The following is a 19,701-nucleotide window of genomic DNA, read 5'->3' on the forward strand; positions in this document are numbered from 1 at the left end:
CTATTGTGATAGTTTAAAATGAGTACTTGATTGAACATTCTAAATTAATTTGTAAGTTTTTTAAAAACTTCACTTTGTTAATGAGAAAAAAGTTAAAAAAATGTTATTAATACCCCTACTCTTTTTAACAATAATTTTTTAAGATTATCACTGCTAGTGATTCATCTGGCCTTGTTTGGTTTCTCTCAAAAGTATTCGATTATTGGGAAAAAATTAGAGCACATTGTCTCGAACTATTTCCAGTTCTTATATTAGCACATTAGCCTTTGGTACTCTAATGTCTTTTTATCGACATTTTTTGAAACGTTCAGACTCGATAATTTACGTCCTAAAACTCACTTTTCTCTCGAATCTCGAATGAGATAAGAACCAAAATAGTGAGTACGACTATAATTAAATTTTAATTTGTCAATGTTTTGCTAAGTCTTGTGGCCTACATTTATATTGAATCTCGTAAAACGAGACGAGGAAATGACTCTCTCGAATTTGCCTAAGTGTGTGATGATAAACCACAAATAGGACTTCAACAAAATTATACTAGCATTGACTCTTTTAAAGTTGTTACTTAATTTACTCATCGAGAAATTAGGCAGGAAAAATATTTTTTTTTAGTCAAACACGACTTAGAAATTTCGATTTGGTCCGGTGTTTGGTTACACGTGAGAAAAGTCATCAATATTATGTCTCAAGTGCCCACCGAAATGAATGATCTCTACTACAAACGTTTTGTCATTTTTTGAAAATATGATTTTTATACTTTTATTTGATAATTTATTCAAATCATATCCACATGTCTAAGGCTCTAGCTTATTTCCTAAACTAGATTTAATTATTGTACTCATATATTCTTAAGGCATGCGTCTGGGTTCGTCATTTTGCGATATAAAAAAATACTGAATTTTAGAGAAATTCAAACGCACTTGTGAGTTGTGAATAAGAAAGGGTAGGAACCTGTAAAGATTGCAAAAATATGAGTTAGCTTTTCAAAGAATTCATATTTTAATTTATAAAAATGAAGAATTTTATTTTTTTGAAATTTTTAATGTTGGTTGAAGCTTTAATGGAGGATTGATATCCAAGTTCTCTCGCTTTTAAACTTTCCCACCCCTGAAATAAAACTCTATGATGCTTTTTTTAAATGATTAATGCAATAATATTATGAATGGATAGTCGTTTACACATAACGACAAAAACATTAAATTTATAAAAATAATCACACAAATATTACAAAATTAACATGTGCGGAGATCTTCCAAAAAGGAAATGAGCTCTCCAACTGAATCTATCGGCTTCCCACATCGAACATCATATAATGTTAGAATGATAGCATTGTGTTGGATCCGCAACGGTCATTTAAGATTGTTGAAAGATCTACGATTTCTCTCTAACCAAATTATCCACCATAAAAAATAGAGATATCAAGTACACAGTCAGGAACAAACAATCATAAGAAACAACAAACAGTTCATAATCTTTTCAATTGGGGGGATGGAATGTAAGTTAAGATATCACTTTATGTTTCCCAGCTTCAGCTTCTTCTTGTTCTTGCTGCTGTTGAAGGATAAGGCCATCTTAGGTGGCGGCAGGGTCCAGATCCAGGGTCCAGATCCCAACAGCATTCTGGCAGATCATCAGTCCTTTCTCCACCTCTAATTCGCCAACAAGGAACACGATGTGAGAATCTCAACATTTCCTTCTTCAAAACCCAACAAATGGAACCCTTATCTGGGTTCCTCCCATACACAGTCCTGTAACCATTTACTTTCACCAGCGGACTCATGCAAACCCCATCTTATTCATCATAATCCATCATAACTTCCACCATCTCATATTGATGCCTAACTTCAGAGGGGGTCTCCCTGTTCCATTCCAATGACCAGTTCTTGTATATGGCCCATACCTCCCCGTTTTATTTTTTCTCTGCTCAATACATGAGAAAAGATGTTCACTTCTTCAACCACATCAATGTTTGATGTCCTAAATTTTCCACAATATTTCGTAAAGCCAGATTCTATCCAATTCAATGACCCGAACTCCACATCAGTTTTGGAGTTCATGTAACTGATTGCAACTTTAAACGGTGAGACTGAAATCACTTGATCAATCAGACAGTACAGACGTGGCATAGCATCTTCTTCATCGTAGATCGCCCATATCAGCTTCACCTTAAAGCATTGCTTAGACCTATCATTGTCAAAATTGTGAAAATCAGAGATAGGAACCTTCATGGGCATTGATTCGGTGAGACTGAAATCACTTGATCAATCAGACAGTACAGACGTGGCATAGCATCTTCTTCATCGTAGATCGCCCATATCAGCTTCGCCTTAAAGCATTGCTTAGACCTATCATTGTCAAAATTGTGAAAATCAGAGATAGGAACCTTCATGGGCATTGATTCCCTCCTCCTCACCACTGATTGAAGCTCCACTGTGCCAAAAATTGTGGCAGTGCTAGGCTGGTTAGAAACCACCACCTCTCCTCCTCCTCCTCCTCGGTTCGTTTACTGAGGAAAGACAATATATTCCATGTTTTGATAGAAGCTTAAATGCCCCCATCTGCCCTCAACAGTTTTATTGTAATAAGGGTTAAGTAGACCACACATATACGTAAACTGTTTGATGAGCCTAGTTTTAATGGCAGATGATTTTAGACAAAAATTGCATAGAAATCAGTTTCCCCTTTGAATTTTGTCTCAGATGTAGCATAGACATCAAATGTAGCTTTCATTTCTTTTATACCCTCTAAGCTGGGACAAAGCATCTGAGCTCTCAAAGCATAGGTACATGCTCCATTGTAGTCTTTCTCAACACGGGGAAGATGCCTTAGAATTTATCCTAGGAGCGGAGATATATGGGCCATATACAAGAACTGGTCATCGGAATGGAACAGGGAGACCCCCTCTGAGGTTAGGCATCAATATGAGATGATGGAAATTATGATGGATTATGACGAAGAAGATGGGGTTTGCATGAGTCCACCGGTGAATGTAGATGGTTACAGGACTGTGAATGGGAGTAACCCAGATGAGGGTTCCATTTGTAGGGTTTTGAAGAAGTAAATGTTGAGATTCTCACATTGTGTTCCTTGCTGGCGAATTAGAGGTGCAGAGAAGACTGATGATCTTCCAGAATGCTGTTGGGATCTTGACCCAGCCGCAACCCAAGATGGCCTTATTCTTCAAAAGCAGCAAGAAGAAGAAGCTGAAGCTGAAACTAGAAAACTTAAAGTGATATCTTAACTTACACCCCACCCCCAAATAGTAGATTATAAACTGTTTGTTTTTTCTTATGATTGTTCCTGAGTGTACTTGAGAGATTTACAGATGAATAGCCAAAACTATTATAGGTTGGTTGTTTCTTTATTTGAAAACTGTTGTTTATTTGTTGTTTCTGACTGAGTTGTTTTGAGATCAAAGATTGAAATTAAGCTGCTCTTGAATTATCAACAGCCATACCCGGTCCAGGATCTGACTTTCTTCTTGCTGGATTGATCGTCTTCTTTTGTTATAAAATAAATAAATAAAATATTTAAATTATAATTTGTTAATAAATTTTTTGATAAAGAAATTTGAGTATATCGTGTTTTAAAAAAATAGGTATAGACTTAGTGTTTAAAACATACTAAAAGAATATGTGTTTAATGCCGACCAATTTTTCGGTGATAATAATGTAATAGTATTACATCACAATATGATGAACAACTCTAAGTCAAATATTAGATCTCTCAAATCTCAATTGTGATTGTCTTAGTACAAGATTACACTACAAAAATAGGATGTTTTCAAAAATGCTCTTTTCAAATGAAAAAGTATTAAAATAAGTAATTATGAACTAATTTAGTATTACACAAATCAAATATGTTATTCTTAAGTTACAAAATTTATAATTTATGTTGTAACTCTTTTTTATAAATATATTTATAAGTAAAAATATTTTGTTTCAACTTTCAACATATATTATTGAAAAATATTATGAATATTATATGTTAGGATTTAGGTCGCCGCTGGAGGACTGTGGTTGGGCCGGTTAGCGCGTCTCACTCAAAAGGTGGTGATTAATCCGGTTAAAGATTAACACCGGGGTTTCAATACTACACAAACTGTCACAAACCCTTGAACTAGGTTCAAGCGCGGAAGAGGTTTGTTTCAGTTTGAAGCGGCACACTCACGAGATAGGCGGAACCGGTTCTGGATGATATAGGTTTGAAAATTGATGGGTCGGTTTTTGTACCTTGGTGATTCGGTTTAGATAGTGTAGCTCGGTTAGAATAGAGTAGGTCGGTTAGAATAGAACGGTTAGAGTGTAAAACCAACAGAAAGTAAATAACAAGACAAGTTTTTATGGATGTTCGGAGATAAAACTCCTACGTCACCCCTTCCTCTCGAAACCGCGAGAAGGATATTCACTAAGGAATACAAATACAATCCGATCGAGACTTATTTCCTGCTCGATAACCCACATACAATTTACACCGAAATTGTAAAATACACACTTCAACTTTAGCACTTAGGCTTTTTCTAGAGAGAGAACACAATCTTATCACTTGTAAATTAATTGCTCGCTATGTCACTTGTGTCCCGCATTTACTCTTCTTCAGCTGCTCCTTTTATAGGTGAAATATGCCAACGGTCATATTTCACTTCCTTGAATCTGATTGGCTGAGCAGAGGTTCAGTGATTCAGACCCTGCGGTCATCTGTTCAGACCTGGCGGTCAACTCTGCAGACTTTGCAGTCTGTTCTTTCGGTGTGTAAGACAAACCTGCTAGGTTTGTCTTTTACTCAATGTGGTAACTGTTGGTTAGACAGTTGTCTGTACTTGGAAGATTGCCTCTGATTTATCCTGAAAGTAGAAAGATCCTGTAGGACTGTCTTCTGCAGCCTGCATACTTTCTTCAGACTTGTATGAATATGGAAATGTTCAGTCTGTTCCTTTGGTATCATTCTCAACAGATACCCAAAGTGACTTCTTGTGTTGGTCGGTCATTTGACTTTTCACCGGATGGCTTCCGCTGTAATTGGTTTAACCGGACATCTTCCGGTTATTCCTTTGCCTTCTAGCTGATCGGCTGTCTAGTGTTTCCGGTTTTTAGTTCTGGCCGATCCTTTCTTTGTGCGGTCATGTTCCGAATGTTCCTGGTCAGTTTACTATCTTGACCGGTTAATCTTCTTAACCGGTTCATTTGTTTGACCGGTCCGGTTCCTTTGTTCCTGCATGGAAGGTTTATTTATGTTAAGTTCTGTGAACCGGTCTAATTTTATCTAACAATTTCTCCCTTTTGATTATTTTATTTAAAATTATCAAAACCATGTAAGTTTGCAAACGTAGGCCGGTTCTTTGTTTGACCGGATTTTTGAAACTGACTTGGGAGAATTTTTCGAAAAATTTGGAAAATTTTGAGAAAATTTTTGGAAGGTTTATTATCTTTTATCTTATCAATTTCTCCCTTTTTGATTATTTTATTTAAAATTATCAAAACCATTTAGAGATGCAAGTGTAGGCCGGTTTCAAAAATAGCTTTATATATATATAGAAATAACCGAAAATATTATATAGATACTGAGGTAAACATAGTTTAAGAAAAGTGAGCCCCTATTCTGAGTCGGAGAAATTGAAGCAGGCCATCATATCCTTGGTCCGTTTTCTCTTAACCGGTTGATCCGGTCTTGAGGATGAACCTCCAGCTTGCGGTTGACCAACCGTGTTGACTGGAACCGTATCGGAGACTCGCTGTCTCGTAGAACGCTCCGCCAGATGCTCTTCATCTTCATCTTCGGATTGCGGTGGAGTATTGACATTTGTTTCGGTGATCCTCTCCAACAATTTTCTTTCCGAAACTTTCCTCTTTTGTTTCACCGGAGCTGAAGAGGAGGAAGCTGCCTTTTTCTTCTTCTTGTGAGCGGTTGCAAATTCTTCGAGCCCTTGTTTTTGTGCATTTAACCGCTCTGCATCTTTGACCGCTTGAACCGCTATGGACTTTGCAAGGTCCGGATACTTAGCCGCTGTGATTCGTTCCCGCTCGTCTATTTCCTCTTCAGATAGTCGCGGTGGCTCCTTTGCTCTCTGTGCTTCTTCGTCCAGCGCATCTTGGACTTCCTTAGCCGCTCGGGCGTTTGCTTCCTCAACCGCTATATCCGCATTCATCTTGGCCTTGAGCAATTCATCTACTTGTGCGGTGAGCGCCTTGAGGTCGGCTTCGAGCTTGTCGTTGCGGTCTACAAGGCTCGCATTCTTGTTTTCCAGATCGGTGACCCTCCATCCTAGGTCCTCATCTACTTCTGTGAATCCTTGATCGGTTGCCCTTTCAAGCCGATCCAAGTCATCTGCTATCTTTGAGGTCTTTTCTTCCAAGTCCTCGGTTCGCCGAAGATGATTGTTATGCAAAACCGTTTCGTCCCGGTAGTCAGCTTCGATGGCTGTGATCCGGTCTTCTGCCTTTACAATATCATCCCTCGTCTTGTCGGCAAACCGGAGTGCCAGGCACACGGTTTTCTTGATTTTCTCCTCTAATGGGTGAACCGTTGAGTCTGCAAACTCTTGAATAAAGGACTTAACCCTTTCTTCTGTAATGCCCGATTTGGAAACCCCAGGTTGCTCGGTGAAAGGAGCCTCTATCCTTTCGTCGGATTCATTTGTCACCGGATCCTCCAGAGGAGGTGTTGCACCATGATTCTGATCGTCATCGGTCGCAGGGGCTGGAGAGTGCGGTATTTCTCGCTGTCTGAACACCGCCTCAAGCCGATCAATTTCTTCAGCGAATTCTCCTTTCGCTATCTCAAGCCTTTCTAACACCAAGAGCTATAAGTTAGCCTCCGGTATTCCCTCAACGTACCTTTCCTTAAGCTTCCGGATACGTCCGGTTAGCTTTTGTAGCCGAGCGCGCGGTCTCACAATTGTGCATCGGTCCATGGCTTGACTAGGAGTTTCGGCGTTTGTGAGGCTCATGACTGTTTCCTCCATCTCCTTTAGCCTTCTGAAGCATTGTTCGTCGGTTAGGCCCGGTAACATGTGTTTGAAAAGTTTTTCGTATCGGTACTTGTGCCATTCCCGGTATAATGCGCCAACCGCTTGAACTCGCAGTTCAATGTCCTCCAGGATCCGGCGCGCTATAATGTCGGCCTTCATCTGGTCGTTATCAGGGGAAGCCTCCTCCTCCTCACTGCCGTTTGTTCCGGCCTCGGCGTTCTCAAGACTTCCTGCCGCACCGGTGTTGTTAAGACTTGTACCCGAATGTTCTTCTTCATTCGGTCCTTCTCTATCGGAAGGATGCTCATCGGTTTTCTCTGACTCGGTTCGGTCAGACATGAAAGCCGATTCTTCCTCATCCTTGAATACTATCTTCTCCTTGTCCTTGCTTCCGGACTTTTCTTTTGCTGGGGCCGGTTTCTTGGCGGCAGGTTTCTTCTTTCGGCCACCTGTGGAACCGGGGGCTGGCTGCTTCCTCTCCAGGAAATGTTTGGATCTTATTAACCTTCTTGATGGGATAATAACACCAGGACCGATATTGATGTGATGATGGAGCAAGATTTTTCCAAGAGGGTTGGCATATCCCCATGACCGGGTGGAGTCCGGATTCACCAAGTCTTTCAAGTTGTGGAATATTTCCTTCGCCCAGTTGACTTTCGTACCTTCTATCAAACCGACTAGCATCTCGATCTTGGCCTTGGTGAGGCTGTTGTAATTTCCACCTTTCGCCTGAACCGGCTTTGTGAAGATGTCACAAAGCGGTATGTACTCCGGTCGTAGTGTCGCTTTCTTACCGGATATTTCACCGGTTCCTTGGTTGCTGAGAGAATCTGACAGGCTGCCTCGAACGTTGTTGGTTCTAGATCCAACAAGGCATCTCGGCCGTCTGTTGGAAGGCGTAGGCTCTCCGCAACCGATTCTTCGGTTATCTCGAATTCAGTACCGCTAACAGTCGCGGTGATCTTGTCGCCAGATAGAGTTGCGGTGTTGAAGAATTCTTCAACCGCTTCTTTACATAGAATAAAGGGACCGCCGAGAAAGTAATCAAGTCCGGCTTTGGTTACCCGTTTAATAACTTCCTTTGCTGCAAGCGTGCCCTTTTGTCGGATTTCGTCGAAATCCATCTGAATCATGTGTTTGAACAAAGCCGAGCCTCGACCCATTTTAGATGATTGATAGGGTTTGAGAAGACAAGAGAATGCTGAGAGATTTTGAGAGCTTAGAGAGAGAAAGCTGATTCGCGTAGGAGTGAAATGAAATACCCAAGGACTCCTTATATAGGCGCGGTTTGGAAACCCAACCGTCCCATCAACTCTTGGCGGGAGTTTTCCCTCCAAGCCGAAGAGGCGGCAAACCGCGGGCGGGAGACCAAAGGGCGGCAATTCAAGCGGCGGGAATCGAGAAGGCGCCAATTCAATGGGCGGTAAGGCTGGAGGTGGGAAGTTTGAGCGGGAGTTTTGAGCGGGATATTTCCCTCCAAAATTTTCGATTTCTACTTTGATGACGCTGCGGTATTTTTATTTTAACCGGAAAGCAGAATTTTTTTTTGCAATCTTTTGAGTTTGAGCGGTTTTCTTTGAGACCGGATAAGAGCGCGGTTATTTGACAATATTATCCGGTTACTTAGATGAATGTTTATTGTGTTCACCCGGTTATTTAGACTTGAAATAGAATTTCATTGAATGAAAAAGTACAAGATAGAAACCGAAATCGATAAATGAATCGGTTTGAGAATGGAAATACATAAGAAATAAGGCTAACTTATGTAATAATTACCCTAGAGAACCTATCTTCCACCCCATCAATGTCAAGAATGTTCGAAGGAGATGCCGGTGTGCCCGGTCCAAATTCTGGGCGCTATTTGAGAATAAGCCGGCTGATGTGAGGAGTATAACCGAGACCTTTCTTGGTTAGCACCATGTTCTTCAGGTTCTGAAAAATGACCGTTGACCAATTGATGGTCGTATTGCTAACGATATGGGTCATTATGTCGTAGGTTCTCTTGGAGTAGCGCTGATCTGGGGATTGACAGATGATAGAGCGAGTCACAATCTCAAGAAGGAGTTGGATGTGATGAGCAAGACGGGTTTTTAACCCATGGTTTTCCACCGGAACATCGGTTCCAGAGAAGAACTGTGCGTGGTCGGCTGCAGTACTTCCCACCTGGGTTGGGAAGTCAGAAAACCCTTCTGTGGGCAAGTTGAACATGGAGGCAAATTCGGCTTCATCAAGCCAGAAAGTGTGGTCTCTCACCGTGGAGACGATGTAGTTGCCTCTGATGCAAGCGCTTCTATAGAAGGTCTTAACATCCTCAATCAGTATGGGACCGGATTCTTCGAGAAATGTTCGAAGACCGTTGTCAATAAGAGATTAAAACATGATCTCTTTTGTTTCGACGTCCTCATGTTCCATACACGATTCGAAGTCGATGCTCAAGAAGTTTCCTAAGGTTCGGCTTGGCATGATTCTGACTTTTGCTAAGAGAGATGGAGAGTTCAAGAGAGTTCAAGAGACTTCAAAAGAGTTTTGTGTTTAGGATGTGTTGGGTTGATTAGAGGATAGCCCTTTATATAGGTTCGGTTTTGGAGGGAAAATATTAGCATTGAATGTCAGTTTTGTCTCATTAAGGAAGAGAATATTTATGTTTCCAAAACGCATTGGGAAGGAGTTACTTTTAATTAATTGCGGAGCTCGAGGTGGGATTTGGTTGAAAAGTAACCAAGTTAGTTGGGTATTGATTGCTCAGGTGGTTGGGGGTTACTACATTAATTAAATATTACTTTTCATTAATAACCCATTGAAAAGTAACCGATACACATCGAAGATGACTTAGACTAAAACCGAAGAGAACATAGATAAAACCGAAATGATCATAAGGATGTTGAACAAAGATACACCCGGTGCGTGCAGCAAAATGACCGGGTGTAGGAAGGAGTGACTTAATAACCGCTGGATGTGACCGCACCGTTGGGGTTGTTGCGACGGTTCCTCCTCTTCTAATCCTTCTCGAACCGCTCATAGAAGGAGTCGGTTACTTCCTTGGTTAGCACTTGAGCTTGATTCAGACCTTCGCCTGGACAGGTCGGTACGCCAAGCTCAAGAAGCAGACAGCTCAGCTGGGGAACGAGGCCGACTATTCGAACGCTAATCATCCAGATTAGAACGTCGAACAGTACTCTTGACCAGTTAACCGGTGTCCCGGTGGTGATGGCAGCCATCATGTTAAAGGAAGCGGTAAAGTAGGTATTCGCACATCTCTTCCTAAGATGCTTCGACCTATCACGTCATTGAGGAGCTGATATTCAGCCCTCAATAATGATTTTGTGCCATGGTCATCGACAGGTTGGTTAGACCGGGCAAAAGTTAGAGAGATCTCAGCCTTTAAGTCGGCCGGAACGTTAAGATCTATTAAACCTTGCTTTGGCAAGCCAAAGCACCTCCCAAAGTCATTCTCCGTGAAGTCGAATACTATACCGCCCACCTTCGACTGGATATGGGTGTCAAAGTGCGGTGTGCCTTTGAAAACCATTGCGCTGTACAGGAACTCTAGAATAGATTCTGGATAGATGACATGCTTGTCATCAAGGAAGTATTGAAGACATGTGTCTTCAAGAGATTTGATCATTTTGAACACATCATAGTGTTAAGTGCTCTTCGCAGATTTGAAGTCTACTTGGAAGATGTTTGGAAACTAAGACATTTTTGTCTTAGTGAGGGAATGAGTTATGACTTGTGATTGTTTTGATTAAGGTTTGTTCATCTTATATACTAGTAGAGAGAGAACCCTATTATCCAGGTATCACAGATGATAATGTCTATTAACCAGAGGGTAACAGGTTTTGCATAAAATAAGCATGTCTACAAACTAGGGGTGTTGGTCATAAACCTGGACCATGAAAGATATCAAATCTTCACGTCTTTTTAGGTGTGACCATTTTACTTTGAAAAAAAAATGTTTCAGGACAGATAAGTTTAAACATAGATAATTATTCCACTTTTGTTTGAAGTTCAAATAATCTAAGATAACCTATTTCCGAACCGGTCAGTTATCAGTTGTTCGTCCCGGTGCGGTTATTCGGTGCATGCACTAAATAACCGGCCGGTTTACTCTGTCTGATAGACCAGGCGGTTCTTCTATAGGTACCTTGAGAATTTGAAGTTCAACAGTTTAGGAGGAACTACCGGTTTTGTCTGTCCGAACTGAATTCCTTTAAGCATTCTTAGGAAGGATCTGACTAATATCGGTTAAACCGAGAGTAAGTCTAAATTGAGAGAACTTAGCTTCCTATAGAGGCTTGGTGAAGATATCGGCTACTTGTTGATCTGTCGATACGTATTCCAGCCGGATATGCTTCAGCATGACATGTTCCCGAATGAAGTGGTGCCTTATATCAATGTGCTTGGTTTTGGAGTGTAGAACCGGATTGTAAGTGATTGCTATGGCACTTGTGTTGTCACAGAAGATCAGAGACTCTTCGGCTATTACACCGAAGTCCATCAGTTGTTGTTGGATCCAAAGGAGTTGTGAACAACAGCTTCCGACCGCCAAGTATTCAGCTTCTGCGGTGGATGTGGCCACTGACGTTTGTTTCTTGCTGTGCCATGAAACAAGCCGGTCACCTAGAAATTGACATGTTCCGCTGGTGCTTTTTCTATCAATCTTGCAACCTGCGTAGTCTGCATCTGAATAGCTCATTAGGTTGAAGGATGAGTCCTTTGGATACCACAGGCCGACATCAGGTGTTCCCTTTAGATATTTCAAGATCCTTTTTGCGGTTGTGTAGTGGGATTGTTTTGGATTGGCTTGAAATCTCCCACACACCAACTGCAAATAGAATATCCGGTCTACTTGCTGTTAGGTATAGGAGAGAACCGATGATGCCCCGGTAGGCTATCTGGTCTACCGATTGACCCTCATCATCCTTGTCCAGTTTAACCGATGAGCTCATTGGAGTAGCCGCTGAGGAGCATGTGTCCATCCCAAACTTCTTTAGAAGCTCCTTGGTGTACTTAGGTTGGCTAATAAAAGTTCCTTCTTCGAGTTGTTTAACCTGAAGACCTAGGAAGAAACTTAATTCTCCCATCATACTCATTTCAAACTTGTTAGTCATCAGGGTTGAGAATTTATCACATAGCTTAGGATCGGTTCATCCGAAAATGATATCATCCACATAGATTTGAACAAGTAGGATATGTTCCTTCTTCTCAAATTTAAATAATGTTTTATCCACTGAGCCGATGGTGAAGTCATGTTTTAACAAGAATGCGGTTAGTGTGTCATACCAGGCTCTAGGTGCTTGCTTTAGACCGTATAAAGCTTTATTTAACCGGTATACATGGTTTGGAAATTCAGCACTTTTGAAACCGGGTGGTTGTTCAACATACACCTCCTCACGTAGGTCACCATTCAAAAATGCACTTTTAACATCCATCTGAAAAACCTTAAAGTTTTTAAATGCAGCAAAGGCTAGAAAAATCCTAATAGCTTCAATCCTAGCTACAGGTGCAAATGATTCTTCAAAATCAATGCCTTCTTCCTGTTTGTAACCTTGTGCCACTAATCTGGCTTTGTTCCTCGTGACCAAACCGTCTTCATTGAGTTTATTTCTAAATACCCATCTTGTTCCTATGACCGGTTGATCTTTCGGTCTAGGGACTAGGTACTATACTTTATTACTCTCGAACTGGTTTAGCTATTCTTGCATTCCCAAGATCCAATCCAGATCTGACAATGCTTCATCTATTCTTTTCGGCTCAATCTGGGATATAAAAGCGGAATTAAAATATTCCTCCAGAATTTGACACCTAGTTCGAACAGGTTCCGAAGGGTCACCTATAATTTGCTCAGGAGGATGTTTGGTCTTCCTTTTGAAATTTGGTTCAGAGGTGTCTACCAAATTACCGTTTGCTTGATCAAGGCTAGACATATCGGTAGGCTGAACAGGATTGTCAGACCGACCGATTTCCTCGGTTTGGACCGAAGTGTCAGCTTCCTGTTGTGGAACAACTTGATCCGGTTGGGTTTCATTATTACCCATTTGGTCATGGACAAACCGCCTGAAAACCGGAGTTTCATCTTCACTATCAGAATGGATATTGGTATTTTCCAATCTGTTGTGTAGATCAAAGCATGATGCAGTATTACTTTCAACCGATTCATCGAAAACCACGTGAAGTGATTCCTCCATGGTTAAAGTTCTATTGTTATACACTCTATATGCTTTACTCACTACTAAGTAACCTAACATGATCCCAGTATCGATTTTCGCATCAAAAGCAGATAAATAGGTTTTTCCATTTATATGAATATATCATTTACATACGAAAATCTTAAGGTACTTAAGATTGGGAACCCTGTTAAAGTATACTTCATACGGTGTATTGTTGTGAAACTTGTTAATTAGAGACCGGTTTTGTGTATAACATGCAGTGTTGATAGCCTCAGCCCAAAATTTCTGAGCGATGCCCGAATCGGCTATCATGGACCGTGCGACTTCCTTGAGAGTTCGGTTTTTTCTCTCGGCCAGGTCATTTTGTTGAGGAGTCCTAGCACTGGACAACTAGTGTCTAATACCGGATTCATCAAGAAATGCGGTTAAAGTACTATTGGTAAATTCGGTACCTCTATCACTTCTAATGCTATTAATGCGAGTTGATTTTTCATTTTGCAAACGTTTAAGTAGTGTGATCAATTTGGCTGCGGTTTCACGTTTGGATAGTAAGAATATTACCCATGTAAATCTAGAGTAATCATCAATAACTACCATGGTGTAAAGCATACCACCTAGGCTAATGACCTGAATCGGTCCAAATAAGTCCATGTGAAGGAGATCTAAGCACCGACTAGATTGAATGTTTCCTTTACTCTTAAAGGTTGACTTAGTCTGTTTACCCATTTGACATGCTGAACAAACCTTATCCTTATTAAACACTATGTCAGGAATACCTTCAACTAGCTTTTTACCGCGAATGTAGTTTAAGGTTTTCATGTTTAGATGATTTAGTCTCTTATGCCATAACCAAGTTTGATCAGTCTTAGCTATCATGCATACAGGATATTCTACCTTAGTTTTCCAGTCTACCTTGTAGATATTTCCTAGCCTATTTCCGGTTAGTAGTATGGTACCTTGAGAGTTCTTAACTAAGCATGCATGTTTAAGAAATTCTACCGTGTATCCAGCATCACACATTTGACTAATGCTTAACAAGTTAAAACGTAGGTTTTCTACTAATAGCACATTATCAATTGTTAGATTACCATGGACAATCTTACCCTTGCCCACAGTTCTACCTTTTGAGTTGTCACCGAAAGTGATTAGTGCATCGGTTTTTATTCTGATGTCGGTTTGCAGGTTGTTGTTCCTGGTCATATGCCTGGAGCAACCACTATACAAGTACCATTCAGAGTTTCCTAGCCGCTTCTTTATGTCCTGCAAAATGTACATATTTACAACTATTTGGTACCCACATTCACTTGGGTCCACATGCGATTAGTCCCTTGGGCATCCAAACTTTGACAAATCGGACGACTTTCTTTGCTAAGGTCTTAACCGTCCTTTTGGCACTCGGTTTTGGATACTTCGGTTCTCCTGCGAAAGCCTTAAACGAGGGTGATTTGTAATTTGTCCTACGCGGTCGATGATTGGCTCCCCTATTCTTGAGCAGGTCGGCTTTTCTTTTCTCAGGGTCAAGCCATTTCTCAGAGGCAGTTGGACCTACATAGGTTAGTTTTTCTTCCGTATAGTATACGGTCAATTCCTCTTCAGCGGTTAAGGAGCTTCTAACAAATCTTATGATGGGAAGCTCGTTCTTTGAGAACCTTACTCTTTCTACGAGTTTATGGTTTTTGGATCTATCGTCTATGTATCCTAAACCGAACATGCAAGTAGGGTGTCTCTTATAACTACACATCTTATTCACCATATCACTAAATCTTTTATATGCGGCCATCTTATACTGGAGTCGGGCATTTTCCTCCTCGGTTAATTCTCGAACTAGTTCACTAGACGATTCGATCTTGAGTAATGGTTCCGGTGCTAACTCGGTTTCTAAGGTAGGAATTTTGTCAAATTTCGTGACCTTTGGTTCGGTTAGGACAGGTTTTTCCGGTTCGGTCTATATGGGTACTATGGGGTCGGTTCTAAATTTGAGTTGCTTAGGTAATAAGGCTAACAGGTTCTTATACTCTTCTACCATACCATTAAATGCATTATATAACTCATCTTTAGTAAATTCTTCAAAGGGAGAGTCAAATACATGTTCCTCATTTGCCATGAGGCATGTGAGTTCATCATCACTGTCACTGTGAGCCCATAGACTTCCTCCATCATCGGTTATCAGTGCTTTTTGAACTTCACTTCCTTCACCGGTTTGTTGATAGTTATTTCGGTTATTTTGGTAATCCGGTTTCCGGTCATCCCTCCTCGGTTTTCTGCATTCCCACTTAAAATGTCCCAAACAGTTACAGTTATAACACCTTACATTGGATTTATCACCATAGTTGTAGTTTGTTGGTTGGCTTCTTTTCATAAACCTCCCAAACTTCTGTGTAAGCATTGCCATGGCATCCTCGGTGAACTGTTCGGCGGTTCTGATCGGTGCAGGGGCAGGTGCAAGTGCAGCCGGTTCTGTGGACGTGATCAGTGCTCTAGTTGAGGTTGAGGCTGAGACTTCTTCTTCAGTCCTAGATCTCATTTCCAACTCATATGCCTTAAGATCTTCGAATACATCGTGTAGCTTCATCTTACTTAGGTTGTTTGATTCCCTCATCACCATTGTCTTTATATCCCACGCACTTGGAAGAGATCTTAAAGCTTTCATGATGACCTCCTTGTTGTCATACCTCTTGCCAAGAGTTGCTAGCTCATCTAACACACCAGTGAACCGGTCACTGTATTCTCTCATTGTTTCTCCCGGTTTCATCTTGATGCTTTCAAACTTCTGAGTAGCTACCATTACCTTGTTTTCCTTGGTTCTTTCATTTCCCTCATAGATCTGAATAACCGTATCCCATGTTTCCTTTGCGGTTTTGCAGTCTCTGATCTTGCAGTATGTGTTTCTGTCCACACTGTTGGAGATTCGGTTTCTAGCATGGTTGTCCAGGTTATTTCTTCTCCCATCTTCAGCTGTCCATTCCTTTCTATCCTTATCAATGATAATCGGTCCTTCGGCCAGAATGGACTCCATCTCATCATCCAAGGTGATTAGGTGCAGGTGCATGCGTGTCTTCCAGTTGGCAAAGTCATCACCTTCTAGCATTGGGGACCTATCGAACGACATGCTTGAGTATTGAAACTAACTGCTCTGATACCAATTGTTAGGATCTAGGTCGCCGCTGGAGGACCGGGGTTGGGCCGGTTAGCGCGTCTCACTCAAAGGGTGGTGATTAATCCGGTTAAAGATTAACATCGGGGTTTCAATACTACACAAACTGTCACAAACCCTTGAACTAGGTTCAAGCGCGGAAAAGGTTTGTTTCAGTTTGAAGCGGCACACTCACGAGATAGGCAGAACCGGTTCTGGATGATATAGGTTTGAAAATTAATGGGTCGGTTTTTGTACCTTGGTGATTCGGTTTAGATAGTGTAGGTCGGTTAGAATAGAACGGTTAGAGTGTAAAACCAGCAGAAAGTAAATAACAAGACAGGTTTTTATGGATGTTCGGAGATAAAACTCCTACGTCACCCCTTCCTCTCGAAACCGCGAGAAGGATATTCACTAAGGAATACAAATACAATCCGATCAAGACTTATTTCCTGCTCGATAACCCACTTACAATTTACACCGAAATTGTAAAATACACACTTCAACTTTAGCACTTAGGCTTTTTTTAGAGAGAGAACACAATCTTATCACTTGTAAATTAATTGCTCGCTGTGTCACTTGTGTCCCGCATTTACTCTTCTTCAGCTGCTCCTTTTATAGGTGAAATATGTCAACGGTCATATTTCACTTCCTTGAATCTGATTGGCTGAGCAGAGGTTCAGTGATTCAGACCCTGCGGTCATCTGTTCAGACCTGGCGGTCAACTCTGCAGACTTTGCAGTCTGTTCTTCCGGTGTGTAAGACAAACCTGCTAGGTAACTGTTGGTTAGACAATTGTCTGTACTTGGAAGATTGCCTCTGATTTATCCTGAAAGTGGAAAGATCCTGTAGGACTATCTTCTACAGCCTGCATACTTTCCTCAGACTTGTATGAATATGGAAATGTTCAGTCTGTTCCTTTGGTATCATTCTCAACAGATACCCAAAGTGACTTCTTGTGCTGGTCGGTCATTTGACTTTTCACAGGATGGCTTCTGGTGTAATTGGTTTAACCGGACATCTTTCGGTTATTCCTTTGCCTTCTAGCTGATCGGCTGTCTGGTGTTTCTGGTTTTTAGTTCTAGCCGATCCTTTCTTTGTGCGGTCATGTTCCGAATGTTCTTGGTCGGTTTACTATCTTGACCGGTTAATCTTCTTAACCGGTTCATTTGTTTGACCGGTCCGGTTCCTTTGTTCCTGCATGGAAGGTTTATTTATGTTAAGTTCTGTGAACCGGTCTAATTTTATCTAACATTATAATATATATTACCACATTATTTGCATTGTAGATTTTATTTATGATTTTTTATTTTATAATTTATTTTATAATAATTATTATAATATAATTTATTAAGAATTTGCTTAATAATGACTTATTCATTTTTTTTAACAAAAATTGTATTAACATTTATGTTGGTAAAAATATTTCTTAAAAATATTTAAAATTATTATTACAACATGATTTTAATAATTTATCAATTAATGTTTTTTATATTTTATTAATTTAATTAGCCATATATTCTACAACATTTTTGCAATAATTTCATATATCTTAATAATAAATATAGTAATTTTAAATGAACATATTTTACAATACATAACAATTATATATTTTAAATATTCACACTTAATTTACAAACTTATCTTGCAAGACCATTTGCAATTAATAGGTATTTTTTAAATAATTTATATATTTAATTTACTTGATATATATTTTGTCATATATATAAAATTTATATCTTATATTTTAACAATAATTTTAGCCATTTAATAACATGATTTGCAATAACTTTACAATGTATATTTAAGTTTTTTTTTCAATTAGTTTATTAATAGTATTTGTTTAGTAATAACAAATATGTATTTTTTAAAATTTAGATTAATGGAGGGTTTCTCGGGATATAATCAGGTCCTGATGGCGCCTGAAAACAAGGAAAAAACTACTCTCATCACAGAGGTCGGTACCTTTTGCAATCGAGTGATGTCTTTTGAACTGAAGAACAATGGAGCTACGTATCAGAAAGCAACCACAAGTCGCAACTATTCTCCACAACTTGATCCACAAGGAAGTCAAGGTCTACGTTGATGATATCATCGTCAAATCTAAGAATCGAGTTGAACATATCGCGAACTTGGAGAAATTCCTTCAGAGGATTCGGAAATACCATCTCCGTTTAAATCCAATGAAGTGCACCTTCGGTGTCACTACTAGTAAGATGATGGGATTTATGATTACTCAAATAGGAATAGAAGTCGACTCTAGCAAGAATGCGGCCATCACAGCCATGCCAACACCCCGAAATGAGCGAAGGTTCGTGAATTTTTGGACAAAATCCAATAAATTAGTCGCTACATTAGTAAGCTCACATGCACTTGCGATCCTCTCTTCAAGCTTTGAAGAAGGATCAAAAGTTGTTTGGAGTGATACTTATTAACATATCTTCGAGAAGGTGAAGGCGTATTTGTAATCCCTTCCTATCCTTATGTCTATGAGGTTAGGAGTTCCTTTGATTCTTCACCTCACTATCACCGACTCATCCATGGGGAGAATGCTAGTCCAGGAGAATGAAATCAAATAAGTGGTGGTAATCTACTACATCAAATCAAATAAGTGGTGGTAATCTACTACATCAGTAAAAGGATCATTGATTATTAGTTAAATTACTATTCCGTGGAGAAGGTCTGTTGGGCACTAGCTTGGGTAACAAAGAGGTTATACCATTATATGCAAGCTCACTCAATCAAGCTAGTGTCAAGACTTGATCTCATTCGTTTCTTGTTTCAAAGAATCATTCTTTTGGCGTGTCTGACCAAATGGATGATGAGGATTTCAGAATATGATATCTCATATACCGTTCAGAAATTAGTCAAGGGTAGTGTGTTAGCTGATTTCCTAGATGATCAGCCAATTACTGTTGAAGATGACGACGAAGAGATGATTTTCCCAGATGACGAGATTATGACCATTCAATTTGAAGCATAGAGGCTGATGTTCGATGGTGCGTCCGGCAAGCATGGCTACGATATTAGTATTCTTTTGATTGATCCTTCTAGCACGTATAACCCTACTTCTGTTAAATTGGGTTATAGTGTCACCAACAACGAAGCTGAGTATGAAACCTGCATTATTTGAATTAAGTTAGATGAGGAGAAAGGAGTTTGTAGATTGGAATTTATCAGGAACTCAAACCTCGTAATCTCACAAGCTAGTGGAGATTGGCAAGTTAAAGTCGATAATCAACCTTATCACTCGTTCCTTATGCGATTGATAGCCAAGTTTGAGAGTGTCACTTTCATTCATGCTCCAAGGAGTCAAAATCGATTTGCTGATGCCCTTACTGCACTTGCGGCAATGACTAAAAAACCAGATGGAATCAAGATCAAGCCACTCAAGATACTACAAAGATACAATTGAATTTATGTGAAGCTAG

The 19,701-nt window shown here is 40.1% G+C and overlaps 1 pseudogene; it reads right to left on the reverse strand.

Annotated features, from left to right (window-relative positions):
• Positions 1–1,528: 1,528 nt before the first annotated feature.
• Positions 1,529–19,701, reverse strand: part of LOC124930162 — a 47,674-nt pseudogene continuing 29,501 nt past the window's right edge.

Source organism: Impatiens glandulifera, chromosome 1 (assembly GCF_907164915.1).
Source record: "Impatiens glandulifera chromosome 1, dImpGla2.1, whole genome shotgun sequence".
Taxonomy (NCBI): domain Eukaryota; kingdom Viridiplantae; phylum Streptophyta; class Magnoliopsida; order Ericales; family Balsaminaceae; genus Impatiens; species Impatiens glandulifera.